The 19,061-nt window shown below is 49.4% G+C and overlaps 2 protein-coding genes across 4 annotated transcripts in view; one reads left to right on the top strand and one right to left on the bottom strand.

Moving 5' to 3' along the window:
- Window positions 1–19,061, bottom strand: part of spir (spire type actin nucleation factor) — a 200,808-nt gene that overhangs the window by 176,100 nt on the left and 5,647 nt on the right. The window lies entirely within an intron of this gene.
- Asciz (ASCIZ zinc finger protein) overlaps window positions 17,307–19,061 on the top strand; it is a 49,712-nt gene continuing 47,957 nt past the window's right edge. The window contains exon 1 of the mRNA XM_075877715.1: window positions 17,307–17,813. The gene's annotated coding sequence lies outside the window, so the exon portion shown is untranslated. The remainder of the gene's footprint in view (window positions 17,814–19,061) is intronic.

The following is a 19,061-nucleotide window of genomic DNA, read 5'->3' as shown; positions in this document are numbered from 1 at the left end:
AACTGTGCCCGTATACACAGATAGAAAAAAAAGTGCATTTCCGTCTCGGATGCCACCGACCGACAGTACGCTGGGCAGACGAGTGTAATAGCCGGAGAGTAGCAGTGCGTCGTGCAGCCGCGAGACCAGGGCCCACGGATGTGCGGACGCCAAAGAATGGATGGATCCGGGAACGCGCATCCGGATGCGTGCGCGGCGAACCCTATCGGTGGTAGGGCATCCGATCGCGCACTGCCATTGTTTTCGGAGGCCCTTTTTTTTTTCCTTCCTCCATGGCCGGCGATCCATCAACGGCGCCAGGACGAAAACAAAGGAAAAAAAAAAAGACGGCTGACAACCGCAGGCAGGAGAAGCGGCGACGCGCAAAGAGCAAGCAGCGATGGGGAGATGGGGTATCCTCTTTCAGGCAGAGTATTCAGCCGTAGGAATCATTCGGCGCCGATCTCTGCTGGGCCGAGTCAATCGGAGCTGCCTCATCACCATCCAGCTCGGGGCACAAAAGCTGCGCACACAACGGCCTTCTCCGTGGAAATGGCCGGCGGCACAAAAGACTGTGGGCGAAATACGGCTGCTCGAGGGAGCGGAACAGATAGGGGCTCGCTACGGTATAGTCGGCCAGCCCGTCGGCACCAGAAAGCCAAGAATACGCGCGCTGAGGAATGCGCCGATTCGAGCGATTCTCCTTTTTTTTTTTTTTTGATACACCCTCCGTTTTCATTCGATCCAATCTATGGCGAGGCGCAGCTCGGCTCTATAACAGACTGGCCCACCCAATGGAAACACGTTGCCAGGATCCTCCCACTTCGACTGTAGTTGTTCAAGACGACGCTGCCTCGAAGGACGTAATCGGCGTGCAAGGGTGCACTGACGAATCCTACTTTTCACCGACTATGTATACCTCACACGGCAACGAGGGTGAGCCACTCACTTTAATGAGGCCACACTGGAACAATCCGCTCCACAGATCACAAACGAATACGAATACCGCAATTACCACGAGGGGTGCCGGAAAGTGGAGGCTACGCGTGGCGAAGCAGGCGGCACGTGGATCGGAGACACGTCAACTGACAAACCACGACAGGGATGCTATAGTGAGTGCGCGGTGCAACACGTGCGGGGCCGGAAACGGCGCATGATTCGTGAATCATCTGTAGTGGAGGTCCGTGTATAAATGCGCAGTTGCGTCTACGCAATCGACACGTACGCCGCTTAACTAAACGACCCCAATTGCCCTCCCTGCCTCCCCCTGTCATGGTAGCAGCTGATCTGGCACATGTGGCAGGCAACAACCTATACTTTGAAAAAAAGAACGTTAGTAACGGCAGGAGAGTGTTTTCCGCGCGCTAAAAAGTATCCACAGCCATTGCGAGCTCAAAGTTTATTTTAAATGAAGTTGCACACACGTCTCGGTTTCGTACACACAAGTGTGGAGTTGCGCCCAGTCTCGGGAACAGCCGATCTTGCGAATCTCAGACACTGCCGTAGACCAGGAACGGCATCTGAGCCCTGAGCACAAGCGTGCTACCATATCGAAGAAATACGGTAGCACCTCTCTGTACGCCCACCGACCAATCAGCCGCGCAAAGATGGCCGGCACTATATATGCGCGAGTGAAGCCGACCACCCTGTGACAAAGCACTGGCTCTGCGGACTGGCTCGAATTGCAGAGATCTTGCGAGTGCGCGATTGATAAATCTCCCGAAAACCGTTCGCAAATTCTAATCCGGGCCCAGTAGTGTCAATCCATTCCGTTGCAGAATACAGTACCCGCGGAGCACGCATTGAAAAGGTGATGGTTACTGCTATACAAGAAGCCAGCGTAAGAAGGCGTGTTTGCTAAACATTAGAGCCGTGCTATCCGAATGAGGACGACGCGACAACGGGGCGCAGAAAAACAAAAGAAAGCCGGTAAACGAAACTGAACGCTTAATATATATACGAGTCGGCTTCCGCGAAAAACAAGCTGAGACGAAAGTGCCTTACCCACACGCTTCGCCCACAAATGAAGCACGCGCGGTACACCACGAAAGCGAGGAAAAAAAAAATCTGGGATCTCAGTAGAGCGAGCGAACAAGCTGCCTTCGCACGGCCGCACTTCTACATTATGCCGCCACGAATGGGAGGCATTCTCCTTTCGGCGCCGCGGCAAAGCGAAAGTACAGCGGTGGGGAAAGAGAAGAGCAAGGGCCGGGGTAATTTTCGTTCCCACGGCGAAACTTGTTGGATAAATTTTGCAGCCTCCTCTGCGGTAGAGCCCCAGCTATTCACGTAAACTCGCCCATTTTCCGTTCTCTTCTCCCGTCCTTCTTTTGCACTGTTGCCGAACTACGGCAGCGCGCCTCCAACTCGACCGGTCGCGCCAACGTCGGCGCGGGTTTGGCAAACATCAGCCCGATAGCGGCGATGCCCGAAATCAAACACGGATCGAGAACAAAGCCATCCATCAAGACACGCAGCAAACAACTCAATAATTGCATTCAGTTCGGACAAAGGCGATCTTCCTGTCACAACAATAGTCAATAGCCAGCATATGTCAGTATTTATCCGACACTAGCCAACATTAATCAACAGACGACGAAAAATCTCACTAAGACACGTCAAACAATGAAAACCTGAAATACAACAGACAAAAGTTAATCAATAGGCGTAAGGCGGTCGACATAAAAGGTATAACATGGAGTTCGAATTGTGCATGCTGTAAAGAGGGGAAAAAGCCTGAAGGCTGTGAAGGCAAACCTGTGCATATGCAAAAATCGCATGTATATGCATTAAGAGACAAAAAAGGCAAGGTCACAGCCAATATGGATTGCTGAGGTAGCGGGTTTCTGAGGCAGCATCCCAGACAACCAGGATGATATTGTACAGAACGGAGATAGCCCAGAGGAATGTGACATTCTACCAATAACGACATAACAATTCGTAGGGTTTAACGTCTCCAAACCACCATATGATCATGAGAGACGCCGTAATGGAGGGCTCCAGAAATTTCGACCACCTGGAGTTTCTAGTAACGTGCACCCAAATCTGAGCACACGGGCCTACAACATTTTCGCCTCCATCAAAAATTTGGCCAGGATTCGATCCCGCGACCTTCGGGCTAGCAGCCGAGTGCCACTAGACCACCGGTCACCAGTAACAATTTAGTTTTTTTTTTTTTTTAGGAACGCAGAAATGCTGTACACTGCTTCAAACAATTTCCAGCACACGGGCCTACGAAACCTGGGGAGGCAGCGGTGTTTTCAATAGCTGTCATCTCGCTGCTACAGACAGATCGTCACAGACAGCGTCCATCGCAGTAACAGGCTTTCCCGAACCGACGCGCCGCCCGATTTGTCGCTCGCTTTACCGTGACGGGCCACGACGACAGGAGACGCCTACAGCCAGCGCGCACGAGGTGTTTCGCACCTCAAAGCGGGTGGAAGAGGTGGCTGACGCTGCTTTCAAGAAAATACAACATACTCGTATGAAAATGTCGGAGACGAAGAGAACTTTTCCAGCTAGCCATCGCTTCCGGAGTTGACCAAACCCCCCCGCAGAGGCAACCCCGTCGCCTCACCAACTAACCGGCCCACACACGCGTTTTCATCATTACGATACTATATTCTGGGCGGCAGTCAACGCGCTCCATTTGGTCGCGTGGTTCCGCGCAATGCAGCCGTATAGCACACGAGGGACACAGACCGCGGCACATCTATATGGCTCGATTATCGGTCGACGAGCACGACGCAAAAGACGAGCGACAACGGCGAACAAAGGACGCCCCGAAAGTAGCCGAGGCGCAGAGAGCACACCTCGAAGGGGTCGTCAGCGTCGTCCCATATTTGCACCACACAGACGCCACTTTCCTTCCTCTTTGTTCGCCGTTAAGACCAACTGCCGTCCCATCCTTCGTTCTCACGTGGGCGCCGCTCATAATGCCGCACCTCCACAGTCGACTATCTTTGTATGCATTATTTCGGGGCGCACAAAAGAGCGCGCGCATATAAGGGTCTCAATTTTAAGGGAAGAGCCGGAATAAAGAAACCATCATTTTGCTTTATTCGAGCGATATGGGAAAGAGCACGAGACACCTATCGTTGAAACTTGAAAAGAAGGCTCACATTTAGAAAAAAAATATATGCATAAACCATTCAACACCACCTAAATCGTGCAGTGTACGTGAACACGAGCACAAGCCATTTCAATGAAAGTATATAATATTTTGAGCCACCCCACTGAGCAAACAATGATAAAGTTCATATTAGCATTTGCTGCGCCTACAAAATCATTTGACAGACTCTTCGCATCCAAATACCAATCTCCCAAGCTCGTGACCTAGAAATTCAGGAGATTCTTAAAACCGATGAGTAGGGGTGGCAAAAAAAAGTGGCGCACAATTTGGTTTTTTTTTTTAGACAAGCAGAAATGCTATACACTGCTTCAAACGATTTCCGGTAGCTTATTTAAACGTCAATAATTATAATGGTACTCACAATTGTGCGGGACGTACAACCGCAATGTGCAGTATCCCACCAGCGCAATCAGCCCTTTCTAAATCTCAATACGCTTTTTCGCAGGGCACCGGTGTACTGAGGCAAATGTGGCTCAAGCAGCATTAGAACTAAAAGTCAAGAAATTTTCTAAGCGCTACACAGCCACCCCATTTCATCCCTCCCCCCCCCCCCCACCGCTTTCTTTTTTTTCAACGTGGGGCTAGGCGCCACTTCGGCTCTCTTGCAAGCCACGTTCGACCAGGTAAAGTAACAACAACGCACGCCCGTTGGCCCGGCAACGGTACCGGATATTTATCGCCAGGACCGTGGCAGGGACGACGCAACTTCAAGACAAAAATGTTTTACGTGTCACTGATAAGGCAGCCGTGTTCGCTGGCAACGCCGGCATTTGCAACACATGTAGCTTATTCGTGCGAGGAAAACGCGGCATACGCTTCCAGCTTCAGTTCTTAACAAGCCACAGCCGCGTTTTCAGGTTAGAAATTAAATTTACATTTTCCGCGAAGCGTTGATGGCTACAGTATCCGCCACGGTCAGCGGACCAATGGGCGCGCTGCATTGTTATTTTATCTAGTCGATCGCGTCTCGCGAGCGTATACAGGGCGGCTGCCTAGAATACTTTAAGTACATTCTAAGCACTATAGTTCGGCATGCGCGCTCTGACTGATGGCGCAAGCTGCAAGCGGCCGACGTGGCCTGCATTTCTCGCCGAAATTAGCGCACCCGGAAAAAAAAAATGAGACTGGCTGGGCATTTTGGCACAGCGTGGCGCAAGTTCAGCAAATTCCACGGTATTGGCGCAGCTCAGCGCCGCAATCGGGAATTGTATCACATTGTCGCAGCTCGGCGCACCCCTGGCTTTCGACTGTCCAATGCCTTTCCACTGTCCAATGCCTTTCCACTGTCGCTATACAACCCGTCTCCCCCGTCTCAGTTTCTCTTTGTTTGTTTTCACGGCCGCATATCAAACACACGCGATAAGGAGATCAGAAAGGATCACATTGAAATGAACAGATTCGGCGCTCACCTTCACCGACGTATGCACCACTCTTCAAACACACGCACTTGATATAACTGAATCAATGGGCACACTAAGCGAAACGATTTGCGAGAAGCGTCAACCTAAAGACAACTTCCAAACGTATTCAACAAAAGCGACATGTAATTAACTTCCAAAGGCTAGTTTGTACACCGCCATGCCGCTGTCCCGCTTATGCTGGCGACACACGTCGCTCTGACGCAACACGCGAAAATTTCAGGCCCTCCGATTGTAAATCTCGCACAGCGCACAAGTCCCCGCGTACCCCCCCCCCCCCCCCGTTTTCACAGACTCGCCGCATGTCGCAACAACGCCAAGCAGACGCGGGCCACGCAGCCTAATTTCATTCGCAACATTTACGACGTTAAAGCGTCACTTATTCGAGCAACACTCGCTTCCACACCACCGCACAACTAATGCGGCGAATAAATTGGCCCTCTCGGTTTGCTCGCGCTTATACACACTCAGCCACAAACAGGCCAATTGTGCAGCAATGAAGAAAGAAACATTACAAAGAATGAAACAAAATAAGAGATGCATCAATTAGTCACGCCACGCAAATTCAGACTCTGCTGACTTCCTTTCCGACGGCGCCACTTAATTTGCTACGCAAAAAAGAATGAAACCAAAAATGAGCTAAACACATACGCGTTAAAACTGAACCTCTGGATGTAGGTTGCATGACGCGAATTTCAATAATATAAAAAAATGAACGCAGGGGCTTTAAAAGAAAGAATTTGTTGCGGACTGGCTGCTTTTGTGATATAACACCGCAAGGAAGGCATGCAGTATATCCTCAAAACGGATGTAAACAACATAACTATACACAACAGCAAGGTCTCCGTCCACGTGTGTGTTTTAAAACACCCTTGTCGAAAAGTATTGCTTGCAGCTAATATAAATGAAGTATTGCTCCCATCCAGCATGCTGTAAATAAAAGAAGCCTTACATAAAGGGCGCACGGAACAGTCGAGAGTGGTGAAGTTCTACTGCTGAAACACGTAATTAAGTGTGCGTCACCCCATGGGCGAGAATCTTTCGTAAAGCCCTTCACTCCCCCTCTTAAAAAATAATAAAAAATGTCACTCCATTGCTACGACGCATTTACGGTTATATGTTTCGCGCAAATTTCCCGCCCAGAACATTGTACACAGCGTGGAGGAAGTAGCTCCGTGCACTATATATAACCAGAGCTATACCCGAGCCACGCGCAGCATGCAGTCGCACAATCCAACCATCGCCCGGCTAACGACTCGTTTCAATAATCTGCCGAGTTTGCTGAAGCGATAAAGAATGTGCGCCGAGAAGAAGATAAATTTATCATAATAGACTCGGAAATAGACTCAGAAAAAGATAAATTTATCATAATAAACTGAGGAATGCCGTAGCACGAGCACTTATCTTTTATCACACCAAACACAGTCATACTGGACTCGATTGTCAAACGATGTATATGACGCATGCACTCACACAGAGCCGCACTGTAGGCTCGTAGACGGGCGGTGACATGTCAACGTTATCTCTGCAATTATCGCGAGACGTCCGTTGACCGCGTGAGAAAGATAATCATTTTTTTTAAGCAGGCGCATGTCAAGATACGGGCATAGTTTCCGATGCGGCGTACTATTCCGTCGCGGTTCGACGAGACGCGCGATCGACCCAAAACGAACGAGCTTCGTGGACATGTATATACAGGTATGAAGATTTGCAGAGAGCATATGACACGAACATTTTCAGAAATTTTTTTCAGAAATCGAAAGACAAACGCGGTGCGAGCGAGGCGCGCCGCGTAAAGACTCCGTAAATAGTGGCCGCTCAGAGCGGAGCTGCGTAACGTAACGTAACGAGATTTCCCGCAAGCCGCACCGTGTACGCGGTGAAGAAGCCGGCCACCGCGTGAAGCGGCACAAATTGGCCACTAAACTCGTTTCCGTATTTACACTTCACGCTGCGGTATCCCGTGTTAGAAAGCTCTGACAGAGCCGGGGATGAAACAGTATAACTACAGGTTTGTTTTCTTTTTGAGAACAATTGCGCCGTTCACCGAGCGAGCTTCGCGAAACGCGCGCACTCTTGCATGCCTCGAGCGGAGTATAGCACACCGAGCGCGATTTCGCAGATCGCGAGGACAATGATGGCGGAGGGAACTTCACATGCAGATGGGGGGAAATTAATCCGAATCGGGCTGCCTCAACCGTATCAAGTGCGGTACGAAAAAAAATTTCGACCCCCTGCGACGGAACGCGCAAGTTGGACACGACAACTGAATATGTAGGCCGTTCGTTTTCATCTGACGAGACAGGCGGATGTAATAGCGAGGCGTGCGGGCCTTCGAAACGGGGTGCGTACGTTAGATGGGTGGGAGGGGCATATGGAAGAAGAAGAAGAAGAAAATGAGCGAACGAGCCGTCGTCGGACAACGGAGGCGACCACAGATTTCGAGGGATATAGTGCCAAGGAGTGGCTCGTAATAAGTGGGCTCTCTATCGCGCATCGAACTCTTGAGGGGCCACCAGGCGAGCATGCAGGCCGGAGAAAGCCAAAAAAAAAAAAAAAGAGGCCCGGACCGGTGCCCCCGAGAGGAGCGGCTGCCTCTGGCCCAGTGGCCCCGTCCGCGGCCGGCGCCCGAGGGCCACCGGAAGAGCGCGCCGCCGAAAACAGCCGCCAGGGCAGGTGACGCTTCCGCGCGCGGCACCGAAACGACGTCGCCTCTCGGTGCCCAAACATCCGTGAAGATCGCGCGATACGGCAGGCGCCCTTTCGGTTCTAATCAAATGGCGACATCAAAGGGACCCTGTGTGCGTAATCTCGAACGTAAAAACGGTTACAACGGGCGACACTTTCGCCCGCGAGTCGCAAGATACGCCGGAGCTACCCAGCCCCCGCTTTTGGACGCTATTCCACTGCGTGAACGAAAAGTATGAATACATTTAGGCTTCATACCTGGGCGGAGGTCGTCTCGGCTGGCGTCCCACACAGTGTGCGGGGTATCGCAATTGACTTCAGCCGATCTGCTCAAACGCACGGTTATGAGATCTACACTGTGTTTCGTAATCTAGCATATTAATGAACGAACACAGCTATATGTGAACCAATTCGTCTAGAAATTAGCAAAACTTAATTACCATTTAAACGAGCTGCGGCCAAGCCAATGTTTGCTGATACAGCATATCTAGCATAAAACGTGGGGCCCACTTAAGAAAGCGCGAGCATCTCAAGGAACGCAGGAATGAAAGCATTTTATGTGCGAATACGAAAATACACGGATACATATGTAACGAAACGGTAAGCACGTCCACAGACATGAAAACGAAAATACGTGACACGTTTATGACTTTTTTTTTTCCTTCATATGGAACAATCTAAGGCTATATCGTAGTTTTTCGACATCTTCGCGACCAACAAGCAAAAGAACTTTGCGCGTAGGCATTGCTCTTTACGCGGGAGAATCGAGGTGACTTCTATGTAGCCGAAGACAAGCAGATGTGCCAAAATATATCGCTTTATTTTAATTTCCACTTGTATTACATCTTCATAACGAACCCACAATCTGTGTCCCCATCACAAACGTTCAAGAAACTGAGTGTATTCAAGTTTAATGAAACACTTGTATTGATTTTTTTTCTTCTTCAATCGACCACCGCGTGAATGGTGGGACAACGACTGTTCATTGCCAACAGATGGCTCCCGCGGAGGCGGGTATGAATAATTGCGCGACGACCGCATACAAGAAGGAAGTCCAGACACCCACAAGCGCGCACAGCGGCGGAAAAGAAAGAAGGCACGCAAACGTATCGGCGCCAGCAATAGGCCAACCTATCAATTCGTCACGCGTGAGGGCCTACGTTTAAGCATTTGATTTCACCTTTACGCAACGCCATCGGCGATTGGCTCACGCATGCGCCACAGCTATTATCGATATTCCTCAATCAACAAGAGCTTAATTTGGGCGATTTGGTTCATTGTGGTTGCGTTCTTTAGTAACAGCGCGACAACTTCAGGAAGAGACAAAAAAGGACAGAAAAGAGCGCTCTTTCCTGTCCTTTTTGTCTTTTCTTGAAGTTGTCGCCGGGCTGCTTTATATGAAACACAACCATCAGACGCGTTTATTCATTTTTACGCCGGTACAAAACTGCGAATTCATGGAACATTGGCGTGACAATTTCGGCAATGCGAAGAACGATTAGAAGGTGAAGTCATCGATCTTTTGCGTTCCAGTAATCTCTCGTTAATGCAACGTTCCGTCTCCCCAACGGAGAAGCGGCCGCAGCTGAAAGAGACCTAACAAACTACATTCTTACGACCATCAGTGAATCTGTTGGTGCGTTTTACAAAACAAACATCGGTTCGATTCTTGTCTCTTACTCGCCCATTCTTTCTCGGCACAAATCTTACCTATAGCGTATTGTCAACGATTAAAACATTAGCGCCGTATCTACTTTATTTGGCTCATGAGACATGCAATGAACGCACAGTATAACACGCTTCTTCCCATCACGAGCCCGCTCGTTAAGCGTTTAGCGACAGGGGCCACTGCAACAAGAGGATAACCTACATATATAAAAAAAAAACGCGTCACCTGTGCGTTAAAGCTATCACTCATTTTGTGCTCTTCGTGAGGGCCAACTACCGTTTTTCTATAATCCTTCGAGCGCTTCGACGAGAAGTTCAACAGCGGTTTTGAGAATCAATAGAAGAATACTGCCAGCGTACGTTGCGCTCGTGGTTTGTCGACTTCCTTCTCGGGTCCCTGTTTGTTTGCATGCCCCGTCTTTCAGGAAGCACAGTGTCGACGAAGTTGACAACATTCGTTCCCGTCTTTCCCTTTTCCATTTTCCAACTTTTGCGTCACTATAGCATCGGGATATCTCGGACCTACGGCAATGTCAATAATGCTACCAAATGCACGCAGAGTTTACCAGCTTCAACTTCGAAATTTTAACACGGGCTCACAAGGAATTGAGTGCAACGGTAATGAAGAATTTCAACTAATTACCAGAAAGCTGGCAGCCCGCGTAGCACACTTGGCTGTTTACGTTTGAAGCAGGTGCGGTATGAAAATCTAGAGGCCCGTGTATTTAGATATGGGAGCGGATTCTCGGTGGTCGAAGTTTTCTCCGAGTCCTCCACTATGCGGCGTCCCTAATGATTACAACGTGATATTCGGACGTAAGATCCCAGGAATCGTTGTTATATTATAAATAATTCCTGCTATATTTTTTTTACTGCAAAGTTAGTTACTGCACATCATACAACTGCAGTTAGTTACTGCACATCAACGACAAAGCCAGAAAGAACGGCATGCATGCACTTGGACGGCACCAGAAGAACACAGTGGGGGTACACATTGCGGAGCGACCTCCAAAAAGAATTAGCCCCGGCAAAAGCGTCGTCTGGATGCCCGCATGACACCTTGCTGCAGGAGGGCATCACTTGGGCCGGGACGAGCATTACGTGCACCCTATAGTCGCGTCAGCGGCTGGCCGACCTAAATGGGGATCGCCGCGTTTGGCAGCGGGAAAAAGCGGCTACCGCCGGCGAGTCCCACGGGCGGACAGACAAAGGCCAAGAGCGGCTGAGACCCAGAGTTCAACGTCTCCGGCGCTCAATGCCGCGCCGTCGAATAATGGGGGCCTTAATGTGTCGCACAAAGCCGCGGGGTTTCTGATCTTGTTGAGAGAAAGGCGTGTAATTTCCATTTCTATAAGGCGCGCTCACTCCGCGAAGAGACGAACAAGAGCCCCCCCCAGAAAACAATGCACTCGACGCCATATACTTTCACGTGCCACGTGACGAAACGAGGCGGAACTGGCCGCCGTGACGAAAAGGCGATCGCTACCGCGGGTCGCTCGCTGCCTGCAGTGACTCTTTTTCTGTGCACGAGAATGTGGAAGCGCCCGCTGACAATGTCAATGCCCGTCATTCGGACACACGAACAGCTTCAGTCACAAGGGAAGCTGTCGAAGCCCCACGAACAGCTTCAACATATACATACTGCACAATATCAGCCCTCGGACAATTAAACGCGTTTGCTCACCGCAAGACGCTTTCTCAGCCCCTTCGGTATATATGCTTCCAACCGAAACGCCCAACACAAAAGTTCAATGATAAAGTCGCCTGTCACAAATGGGCGAGTCAATATTCGAATCTGTATCACAGCGAGTAATCGCTGAGGTTTCATATCGGTCAGGACTGCCCCGAGCGGGCGACGCACGAACTAACCTCATATAAACTAATCAGAGTTCAGCTCCGCGGCTAACGTTGCACATACCAACGTTTTTACTTGGACGCGTTCGGTCTGCAACATAAAGAGGGAATAGAGCAGCGGCCCAACAAGCAATGCCGTCCTATGTATACTTTGCACGCGCGACTCGGTCACTCCATGCAGAGAAACCAATAGTATCCATACAAAGATCGCAATCACGCCTTTGTACGCATCTGCGTTATAAAGGCGTCATCAGGTGGCGCACATTTCACGGCTTCGTTTGCCACAAAGTGGCAGACAATGAGGATAACGTCAGATAGAATACTAACAAGGTGTGCTCAGGGGGCGGGCGTGAAGAACCCGCGTAAACATCGCGGCGCGTCCCAGATGCAATGTGCACCCAAGACACGTGATGTGCACAGCGGTGATCGTTTCCCAAAGAGCCGAGGGGAGGCATGAACAAGGCACGACCGTCTACAACGGCTACGCGGACAAGGCAGCCTCGTTTTCGCAAGAGCACCGATAAGATCGGCTCCGACCACGGCTCGGCGATAACGCACTTTTCGCACGACATTGGCGAAGAAAAAAAAATGAAACCCGCGGTCCGGCGAGAATTTCGTGACACCGGTGCTTCTCCCACGCGTCACAGCTTGGAAAGTGCATGGCCTCCCCAAACGGCGCACTATGCCGCTGAGAAATCACACGCGCTCGTGTATATAGAACTCCTATACACGCGAGCAACTAACTCGCTGGGGTCACCCAAGTACGCCGAGGAAAGACGACAACAACAAAGGGGAAAAAAAAAAGAGACTTGGACGAATTCACACAGCGGCGGGGAATCGAATAACGCGAGATAAATGGTAGACAATGCATAAGAAGAGCGTTTGTCAGTGAGAGGAGAAGCGAAAAGAAGGCGCTTCTCAATTCACCCATCGGGCAATCCGCTCTGCCAATAACAGTGCGCGCTGCCCCTCTCGCCTTGTATTCCGCAGAAGCGAAGATAGGTCGCGTGTTACGCGAAGCGCCCGTCCAATCAAGTGGAAGGAAGAGCACATGTGAGGAGCAACGTGCGACCTACTTATATAGGATTCGACCAGCAACCCCGAATAGCGAAGCGTATTATACGGCGTCGTAACTCGGCGCGGCGCCCCTTCGAAAACCACTGCGCTCCTCGTATATTACGGTATATATAGTTTACAGTGAGCTCGAAGAGTTCGTGGCGCCCTGTTGGACTGACAAAGGGCACGTGCCAAAGTCAAGGGAGGGTCACATGCATGCCTCTTCACCGAGAGAGTCACTTTCAAAGCGCTCTGTTTTTTGTTCTTCGCCTTCCCCCGCATACAGCAGCACGCAAGTACCCAGAAGGTTTAAGCAAACGTTACTTTAACCTCCTTGGTAAATACATCGAGTATCAGACCTATACAGTGGCGATGGTCAGACAGGCGCTCACTCGTGAAGAAATTGCGGCCCTGCCGAGGGCATATGCTGCACGGGAGGATTCATGGCGGGCAAGGACAGGCGCGAATCTCGCCGAGCACAACGACCCACAATTCAACCAGAGTGTTCAAACAGCCGGCTGCTGGCGCGTATTATCCGCGAGCGCTTTTGATTACATACTGTCGAACGCGCAAGTTTTCGCCAAACTGTCGCGTGGCACGAAGCGCGCGTGCAAGCTCGAGTTGCCTTCGGGGTGCGTGAATACGCCGCCCTCCTGCATATGCTACCTAACTCTACTATATTACACACACCAACGCTATTTTATCGATGCTAGCCAGATGCTATATACCGATCCAGCCATTCACCATCCTCTCCTATATAACCTTTTGCTTCTGTCATTCATCGCCTATAGCCTCCGCGTGTGCTTTGCGGTCATGGGGGAGGGAGCCCCTCATGCCTCACGACGAAAATCAATATGAATAAATTTTTCGCTCAGCTGTGTACAGATCCGTGGGACGGCGTCTTGCACTCCTCGTGTTCACAATATTGGCGGTCACGCTGGCTCCGCAAACGATACCGTGTTTTGAGATAGCGGGTCGCCGTTCATGCAGCTATGCGCGGGCAACTGTGATGCGGCGGCAGCATTGCTTCGAACCACAAAGAAGGAGCACGAAAGATCAAATCTGATATACGCCTGGAGTGGGAAACGCGTCAATAGCATCTCCGGGGAAAAGCATTCGGAAGCTCGTGTGACGCAAGCAGACATTTAGCGTCGCATCACGGCCACTCCCTGAACTAAGGCGGACGGACGGCTCCCATTGAGAAGCGTTTGCACGGGCATGGAAAGAAGTAAAGGGTGGCGTCAATTGCACAAATCAAAAGCTTCTGCCGGTAACTTATACGAGTCAGTAAATATACGCGAAGGAGGAAAGCTTTCACTCCGATAACGATACAGCAAACAGTTTGCGCCCCTAAGGCACGACAAAGGAAGCGTGGCAAGATAAACATTACATAACATAAGAAGGCCACCATGATTAATTCATATGCGGGGTTTAACGTCCCAAAACCACCATATGATTATGAGAGACGCCGTAGTGGAGGGCTGCGGAAATTTCGACCACCTGGGGTTCTTTAACGTGCACCCAAATCTGAGCACACAAGCCTACAATATTTCCGCCTCCATCGGAAATGCAGCCGCCGCAGCCGGGATTTGAACCCGCGACCTTCGGGTCAGCAGTCGAGTACCTTAGCCATACAGCACCGCGGCGGGGCAAGAAGGCCTCCAGATAGCGATGACGAGAAGTCTGTACTAACTGAGAAAATACAGAGACAATACCGCGAGAAGCGCGTTTACCAATGTCGAGTTCGCGTTCTTGATTCCCACCACATGTAATGTTGCGTGACATGGAACACTGCATTGTAGATACCATGGGCTGAACTGGCCCAATACAAACAAGGGCACAGAGATGGTAAATAAAGGACAGCACGAGAGCTCATGGTGTCCTTGTTTGTATTAGAGCAGTTAAAAATAATTCATGAAAGAACATTAACTATACCTAGCCCATCTTCAGCTTGTGTCTATATGTGCATACATCCCACCCCCCTCGGCATTAACCGCTGCTTCTGACCATTTGACCTTACAATTCCGCAGCATTAGCGGCAAAAGCTCATTCACTGCAATGTTTCGTATAGGTTTCAGTTGTCGTTTTACTTTTAACAAAAAGCCGGCGGAAAAGAAAACCGATATTATTTGTCTCTCCGTCAGCGATTCGGTCCTACCCCATAGACGTGACAGTGTTATCCGTGAGACATCTTATTCACCCATAAAAGGTGAGAAAAATGTTGACAGTGATGTATGTCCACTGGCCCACACATGCAACGCAATCAATGGTCATGGGTGACGGAAAGCCTTCATGACTAACAGCAGTCAGACGCTCATCGTGTTTAGTCATGAAAGCTGTACTCATCCAAAACCGGCCACGCTAGAAAAGGGGAAACGCCAGAGTTTATACGCCAAGGAAAAAAAAAAGAAATACAGAAAGAAAAAACATTGACGGCGTCGAAAAAAGAAAAAAAGTCCACGTTGCAGGCGATAACCACGATTTTCGTGTCATAAATGGGAATGAGCCTCACGCGAAGTTCCGCACGCCATCGTTGTGTTGCCGCGAGCGTCTCAATCGTATACATGCAAATCAAGTTCTTCTTTTATCAGCGAAGCAGTTCAGCCAATTGTTCCTTTTTCACCATGTAGCAAAAAAAAAATAAGGGTATGCGCCACAGAAATACACTTCTGTGGTGCATACCCATTTATGTTAATTTGTTGGGCCTAACTGGTCACCTCCTTCTTTTTCAAGCGGAAGTTGTCCGCGGTGGGAATTGCCAAATTTCCGTGGCGCATACTCACTCTATAGGTTACTCTGATAGTTTTCCGATAGGCCACAAAGCACTTTCCGAGATATGCCAGTTTGATATGCTAACTATATTGCCTTCTACGTTTTTAGGTGGACCATTGCCGAGTAGTGCGACTGAACCTGCTGCCTTGTTCGGCGACGGCGGCCAACCGAAGACCCAGAGTATATAATGCACGATGAGATAATAATAGGGAACAGGAAATGCAACGGCGGCCGAAAGAACACCCCGAAGCGATGGCAGGACGTGCGCGTTTCGTGTCTGCGCTTTCACTCGAGCCTCTCTTCGCTGAGAATAAACGCAGAAACTACCGAACACCACCAAGCTACAGCTTACCAACGACCTAGAAGCAACCTTGAAACAAGCCGAGTGACTTAAGGCATAGAAATCGATTCAAAGCAACCAGATTAGTCTTTAAGATCCTGCTACTTCGTTGCGACTTAGTGCAGGCTACAGCAACAATTTTTTTTATCCCCCTTTTCTCAATTTTACGGGGTAACCATGAAAATATATGTTCACACCGACAATGCTTTGCCGAACGCCGGAGACAGCAGCGTGGGTCCGAGACAGGAAGAAAAAAAAAAACGCGACGCAGGGTATATTCTTCAAGCGAAGGTATACCTCCAAAGCGGTTCGCAAGCGACAAAGCGAGTTCGGTGAGACCCGGGCGTAAATATATCTAACGAGGTTTCGTCCGCTTGCCTCGGTATAAGCGCACAAGTAGGGTACAAGTATTCGCAGCTTGTAATCCGTAAGCTGCGAATGCAAGTATTCGCAGCTCGTTGTCGCCATGTCGGACTGTCAACCTTTGCGTTTCGTATATTTAAAAACTAAATGGAGTGTTACGTTAGACGCTTAAGCATAAACACGGTTGGGTTGCTGCATACGGTGTTTCATGCCCTCATTTCACGTCGCGGTATGCAAAAACAAGAAAACATCGCCCAAGATGGCAGCGTCCATATGTCTTATAAGATAGTCTATAGTAAACATTCAATCGAAACACACTTTTTGCAGCAAGTACGCGCCTTGGCGACAAATCACAAGAGCGCTACTGATTTATCCTAACTACGTAATACAATGGCAGGCATTAAACTGTATAACATTTCGGTGCGCGTACTATATACACCGGATGTGAAAAGCAGCACTGACCGCGCTCTACTTTATCCATGTAGCACGTCGCAAGCATTGCCTGAACGGTCAGCGCGCTGCCGAAATGTATATGCGGCGGTTTTCGTGCACTGCTACGTGATGAGCAACGTGTGAATGGCGCATCATTACCGCAGCGTGTACCACGGAGTCGGCAAAAAATAGCCCCACATTTACTCAGTATCGATACACACTCATAAAAATCGGCACACTTTCATAAACTATATAGGTGCACCCCCACCCACCCCCTTTTTTTCGTATACAAATCATCAAAAAATAGGAAAGTAAGGGTGTGTCAAAAATATTTTGCATGCCATTCTACCCTTAAGCGAGTAGATCGTTTGACAGTGTAACATTAATTTATATGCCTCACCGTCCCGAAAATGGTGATAGCCGAGTCAACGAGCATCATCGCCAAAGCTATTTCGTCAGCGCACAAACACATATTTCCGCTATACATGCCTATGGACGAAAACAAGAGTCGATTTTTTTTTTTTCATCTATCTGACTGGTCTGTTTAGGCATTCGGATAACTCGGAAAAAAGAGCCCATATCATAATATAGTACCACAACGAACTGCACAATATCCATCCTATCATTCTGCACAAACGGAGTTTCACGGCTAACAAAGTTTGATTTAAGCGAAGGACGTTTCAGAGAAAGAAACAGTTCGGCAACTTGTACGTGAGAAAGGAGACATCGTTTCTTCTCGGCAACTGTTGGTCGCATCTTCGGCTGGACCGGCCACGTCACGAGTGCACGCCGCCGCGGAGGTCGACGATGGAGCGTGGTGCAATCCCATCAGCCCGCGCGCGCTGGCAGACGACGCGGTGACGTTCCATCATTGCAGGCGTAATTTACAGCCATGCGTTGCCGCAGAAAACGGCCGGACGGCACGGGATACTTGCGTAACCTGACATCGTCCAACCGTACTCGCACAAGGCTACTTTTGCTGCCGGGATTCCACTGGACACCGAAGGCGATGCGAAAATTACCGTAACCCTCGTCGAGTTGGTACAGAATCGATGCAGCACAACCGCCTGGAGAACAGATGCGCACCCACTGGACACGTAGCGTCTCGCAAGTATGTCTCATCGTTTATTTTTCTGTGGTTTGCTCTCTTATTACCAGTACAAACAGGACGCTGGAAATTGTCGTCTGCTAAACGGCGTCTCTCGCAGACGGCGCTGCTGTATAGCGGATTCGAGTTTTGTGGTTCACACGTTCGGCTGGCCCGTAAATAAAGCTTCTCACAATCATACCTAGAAGGAAATCTGGCGCAAGTGGGCTGCTGGATGCAAGGGAATGACGGGATATGTGAGCTTCGAATTAGACTCGGATTTGTATGCCTCAAAGACGCGCCTGGCTTCACAATAAAATGATTCATTTCTTACTAAAAGATCACGTAAAAAAGCTATTTGTTTTTTGTCATTGTACGGAAACTTGTTTTATTTAACACTAAAACTTCTACATTGATGTACAATTTTACGAAGCGTAGGAAGTAACCAACAGTCGTTAAACTTGGCAGGCAGCGTTATTTCTGCCCCTTTTATTTCGTCTGTTTCTTTCATTCGCCGTTTGGTTGTGCACGCATGCTGTCAAGGTGAGTGGACTTTTATTTTAGAATATAATGCTCGTGAATGAGATCCGCTCATAAACGTTTCGTTTTAGAGAAGCTTTATTTACGCAGCCGTATTTGCTTTTGAGCCGAAGCTTCGCTCAACACCAGCCAACACATGCCTCGCAGACACATTCCCAGCGCTCCAACATCGCTCTTCAAGAAATTTGCATAGACGGTGGCACCACACTTCCCTCTAGGTATTTGTGAGAAACTCTATGGGCCCGTAACGAGGCGTGAAAATCGGGCGGCGTTTGACGTATCTTTCTTTCCACTTCAGCCGAAGATACCATTAGTTATTTTTAATGAGGCACGTAGCACTGTAGAGGAAGATCTATAGAATAGCCACCGAGAAAGTTTTTAAATTCTTGCTATAAAAAAAGATATTGACCACTACGAAAAAGAAAAAAAAATACGAGAGCTTTGCCTGATATCGCTTCCAAAGTGTGATACTCAACTCACTCCAGTAATTGTCTCGTAGATGCACTACTACGTTACTTCATTGATATATTTGTGGGGTTTAACGTCCCGAAACCACGATATGATTATGAGAGACGCCGTAGTGGAGGACTCCGGAAATTTCGACCACCTGGGGTTCTTTAACGTGCACCCATATCTGAGTACACGGGCCTACAACATTTCCGCCTCCATCGGAAATGCAGCCGCCGCAGCCGGGAATCGAACCCGCGACCTGCGGGTCAGCAGCCGAGTACC

Source organism: Rhipicephalus microplus, chromosome X (assembly GCF_043290135.1).
Source record: "Rhipicephalus microplus isolate Deutch F79 chromosome X, USDA_Rmic, whole genome shotgun sequence".
In the NCBI taxonomy this organism is placed as follows: Eukaryota; Metazoa; Arthropoda; class Arachnida; order Ixodida; family Ixodidae; genus Rhipicephalus; species Rhipicephalus microplus.
The sequence above is the reverse complement of the archived record's forward strand: the minus strand, read 5'-3'. Positions and strand labels throughout refer to the sequence as shown.